Raw genomic sequence first — 5,000 nt, 5'->3', positions numbered from 1 at the left:
TCAGTAATTGTCAAGCCAACCGCATAGGACATTGATATTTGTCAGTATATATATGTATATATATATTATATATATATAGAGAGAGAGAGAGAGAGAGAGAGAGAGAGAGACAGAGAGAGACAGACAGACAGACACACACACACACGCGCGCGCGACAGAAGTAAATAGACACTCTTATAATTGTCAGAGTTTATTTAAATTTGAAATTATGCATTCAAATTATTTATTAATTATATTATGTGAATATCTAATATTTAGTAGACATGCCCTTTGTATTTTCCAATGCAAGGACCCTATTAGGCATGCTACTGATGAGATGACGAATATTCTATTGAGAAATTCCTTGCTAAGTTGCATGCAGTAATCTCAAAAGATCTGGTATTGAGGATGCATTGTTGTTCTTTTTATGAATTGTCCTATCCATTATGCCCTAAAGGTGTTCAATAGAGTTCGTATCTGGTAAATGGTTTGGACATGAAAGCTTTTTAATGCCATTCTCATCTAACAAATCTTGGGTCATTTTAGGTGTGTGAAAAGAAACCACACCATCCATAAATAAAGAGTCTTCTTTAAACGTTTCACCACTGGAGAAGATCCAAAGGAGTCTTTTCTGCAATATGGACACATATTTATTTGAGTTTATATTTCCCTTACACTCCACCAGCTCTTATAGACCATTGCTCCAAATTGCTTCCCGGACCATCATAGAATAGCTGCTATGTTCCATTGTTGGATGAAATCTTTTCACATCAAATTCTTGATCACAGAGTCTCCAGAACCACACTCGACTACTGTCAGAAAATACAGTAAATCTGGACTCATCAGAGAATATGACAGTGTCCCAAAACGCTAGTGATCTCCGCACCATCTTGCTGGCCCAAACTTTTCTCCGCTTCATGTTGGCTGGTCGAAGAAGTCGCTTCTTCTTGCTACTCTACCATAGTAGTCTGGTTTGTGGAGATACCTGACGAGGTGATGTTGACTCATTCCTCTCCCTTGTGAATTTCACAATCACTCAATTAACTGTAGAAAGAGTGACCTCAATGTTTTCTGCGATTTTACGCTGACAGGCCACATCCAAATTGACCCACAATATGGCCTCTTTGAGATTCGGACAGTTCGTAGGGTTCTTTTATGATTAGATTAAATAGTCACATTTTGAAACTGAAACATAAAAATGCCAGTTAATAAAACAATATAAACATTTTCAAGCTAAAATAGACATAACATAATCTTGTTTTTGGTGTCTATTCACTGCTGTCATGGATGTATATCTCTCTGTCTGTCAGTCTGTCTGTCTGTCTGTTTGTATCTGTCTCTTTCTTTCTCTCTCTCTCTCTATCAATATATATATATATATATATATATATATATATATATATCTATATATAATATATATATATACATATATATATATATATATATATATATATACATACATACATACATGCATACATACATACATACCGAGTGCGGTGAATAAATTGTCTAAATTACGGAAGGAGGAAAATAACACTGACATCTCATTTTAGCAAATATATTTGCCAAAATTACATAATAATATCTTGCAATACTAAAGAGTAACTTTATTCAATATAATTGCCATTTGCTTCAACCACGGACTTCAGACGACTTCGAAATCTCCTGCAAGTCTTTTGGGGGGTCTCCTTGTTTAAGTTGATGTATGCTGCCATAATCCTCGCCTTCAGTTTATATTTGGGGTTACAAGGAGTTTCGTTGGTCTCTCCGGTCAGCTACGCCCCACAGATAATAACGAATGAAGTTGCAGTCTGGGGAGTTTTGTGGCCAGACATTAGGGATGATGTACTTGTATAAATTGTCCGACATTTATGACTGGGTTCTCCTGCCTGTGTGGCATGGTGCAGAGGCCTGTTGCCAGGCATAGAGTCTTCCAGCACTGTCCTCAGATTGACATCCAAACACTCTGAAATGTGCGTACTGGTGCTTCCGACACGAATGCCAAACAGTATAGCATATAGGTTCCAAATTACTGGCAGAATGAATTGCCTCATGATGCTTCTCTCACAAACGGTGCCCCACTACTATACGGTGTAGTCGACAAAATCAAAAACACAACAATGCGTATGTACAAAACTTAAAATATACAATGGCGACAATTTACCCATCGCACCCTCCATGTATTCAGGCCTTTACTCAGTGAATTTTTCCTGTTTTTACATATTTAAAGGCACTAATTAAAATGAACATTTTATTAATTAGATGTAAGCTTACAGATACACCGAGAAGAAATATGCAGTTAATTCTGTGAAAGCCTTTAATTATAGAATCTGAGAGTAGTAAAAATATTCTTCAACCATTTCTACCTCAAAACGTCCGTCCCAATGTAAGATATATCAGCTCGCCTCTAGAATATTGATGTCCTTTATTTTCTTCTCCTATAGTGAATATATGAGAAAACCCAGAAATGTATCCAAAACCTCAACAGATGTCCTCCAATATTCTGTTATCTTTCAATCTAAGTTTGAATCCTGCAGCGTTCGGAATTACTTTTCATCATCATTGATGTCAGTAAACCTTCGGCTTCTGTTATTGTAATACTTCCACAATCTGTGAGATTGAATCTATATCATAAATCAATGTAAATTTGGACGGGAAAGGCTAAACAACTACAACACTAGAAGAAAAATCTGGCCGCCATCTTAAAAATTGCTTCATTGCCTTTTGAGCAAAATCCTGTCACATCGATTTTTAGCTCGATAAAAATAAAGTACAACTCAGAATGACATTAAAATCTGAATGTGTTTTCCATGTTAGAAATAATGGCCAAATCTCCTTCACATCACAGTTTCCAGGTTTTAAAAATGAAACCGTATGTCGCAAAACAGGATAGTCATGGACGGAACACTTAGGTCATACGTTTGCTTACACGGTCAGAAGTCAGTTGGAATTAGACAATAATTACATCTCTTTCTAATGGGCCAACAAGAGATCTTTGTCTGCGTTCAATTTGCTAAAAAGAACTGAAAAACCCGCTTTGAATCAAAACTTCTATCTTAAAAACGGAAAGGACAATCTGTTCCAAGATACACCAAATCCGAATAAAAACAGTGTTATCTTTTATCGAAGCTACTCTCAGTCATGACTGACCTGAGGCTAAACCACAATAGTAACTGAGATATCTCTCCGCAACGAATATATGGAATTACGCCAATATAAGCGGTCGATATATCAATAATTCTGAGGATAGTCCACAAGTAAGTGACAAGTTCTAAGTGACAAATTCAGTTATTCTGTTTAGATATTTAGATAAAACTGCTCGACATCAACAATACTAACATTTCTCGCTCAGAATATATAAAAGCACAACAGCTTATCTATTCTTACCAACAATATCATTGTTACACATTTCCTTAATTTCGTCAAAGACGGAGCTTAGTACGAAGTCTCTAGACTTGTTAGAAATAATACACAAATGTTCCTTAAGCTTTTAAATAGAAGTATGATACATTAGACAATGTAATCCGAGGTAAGCAAAAGTATGGAATAGCATAGATGCTATACTTATGATTACATTTCAAAAATCAGAACTGATTCGGGGTTAAATAATTTGGAACCAGCTTTGGTTCAGCCTACAAAATTATTTCCGTATTTTATTCGTAGCAATAAATTTTCTTTCAATCGTTTGCAACATCAGTGTTACCTGGTATAAATTCTTTCATTCATATAAATGCTTTTCTACATGCATATCTAAAATGAATATTCTCAATGTCGTTCATGACATAGAATACAAAATGGATCTTGTCTCGATTTTCACAAATCACATTAGAAGTGTTGTGAAGAAATGATGAGCGGATGGGGGTTATTCCGCCTCGAGGAAAGACATGGATCTTCACAAAATTACTTAAACGATTCCTGAATCAAGAACCAAGCATTCGAACAAAATTACATTCAATGATTGCCATAAACCAATAAAGTAGCCAAGTCATGGTTGTTAGGCCTGCTAGAAAGAAAATCCATCTTTCCATTAACACATATATCATCGTCTTAAATGAAGAAGATTACGTTGTAAAGTATTTGATACGAAATAACAGGGTGTGGTCAACTGTAGAACATATTCCATCATGGATCTGCTCGATTAGGTTTGATCTCGAATGTTCTGAGTCAATACAAGTTCAAGTAGCAATAAGTTGAATCAAAGAATAAGTGGTTGACATCATGATTCGAAGTGGCTGCCGGGAACATCTTGGTCATTCTCTCTACCATTGTCCAATATATACATTGGCACAATGGCGCCTCATATTTTTAGGTGAATCTGACCGTCGAATATGCTGAAACCAGTATAGTAAATAGTTATTATTTTATCAACTGCAGTTCGATGAAAACAAAATCGGTGCAAGTGTGATTTCTGTTTCACTCTCCCGACATGTTTCAACTATTAATTCATATATATCTTACTTCTTTCTGACACTTCTACCACCAATCGCACCAATAATAGACTCTGCTCCTCTGAAATAGCTAACCACTTACCCTCGAAACGCAAGTCCATTTAATCACTTAGTTCTTCTATCCTGACCCTTTACAACCTGAACTAAATACTTCCTACCAGTCCTTCCTACCGTAAATTCTTAACAACTTAACAACTCTTAACTCACATGCTCTCCAACAGATATTAATCTATATTCTTTTCTACTCTAGGCACAAGGGCTGAAATTTTGTGGGCGCAGGCCAGTCGATTAGATCGATCTCAGTACGCAACTCGTACTTAATTTATATGCCTCTATGATTAATCTCATCGATGAAATATTGAATTGTAACTGTAATGATTGGTCTATTTGAACTCTTATAATTCACCAATTCCATTCTGCTTCTCTTCCTCATAGATCATGTGGCCACTTTCTTCAAATATTCTCAACTGCATTCTCATCTGTTGGCATGTATGATCGGTAAGTAGGCTCATTTAATCTTTATTCATTCAATCTTTATTACTGTTCTTGTTATCGCTTCAACAATTGCTACTG

The 5,000-nt window shown here is 35.9% G+C and overlaps 1 protein-coding gene across 3 annotated transcripts in view; it reads left to right on the top strand.

Moving 5' to 3' along the window:
* Positions 1 to 5,000, top strand: part of LOC115209874 — an 845,616-nt gene that overhangs the window by 648,123 nt on the left and 192,493 nt on the right. For all 3 annotated transcript variants that reach the window (XR_004998167.1, XM_036500912.1, XM_036500913.1), the window contains exon 5: positions 4,863 to 4,925. The gene's annotated coding sequence lies outside the window, so the exon portion shown is untranslated. The remainder of the gene's footprint in view (positions 1 to 4,862; positions 4,926 to 5,000) is intronic.

This window comes from Octopus sinensis, linkage group LG3, assembly GCF_006345805.1.
Source record: "Octopus sinensis linkage group LG3, ASM634580v1, whole genome shotgun sequence".
Lineage (NCBI taxonomy): Eukaryota > Metazoa > Mollusca > Cephalopoda > Octopoda > Octopodidae > Octopus > Octopus sinensis.
This window is presented reverse-complemented; position numbering and strand designations above follow the sequence as displayed.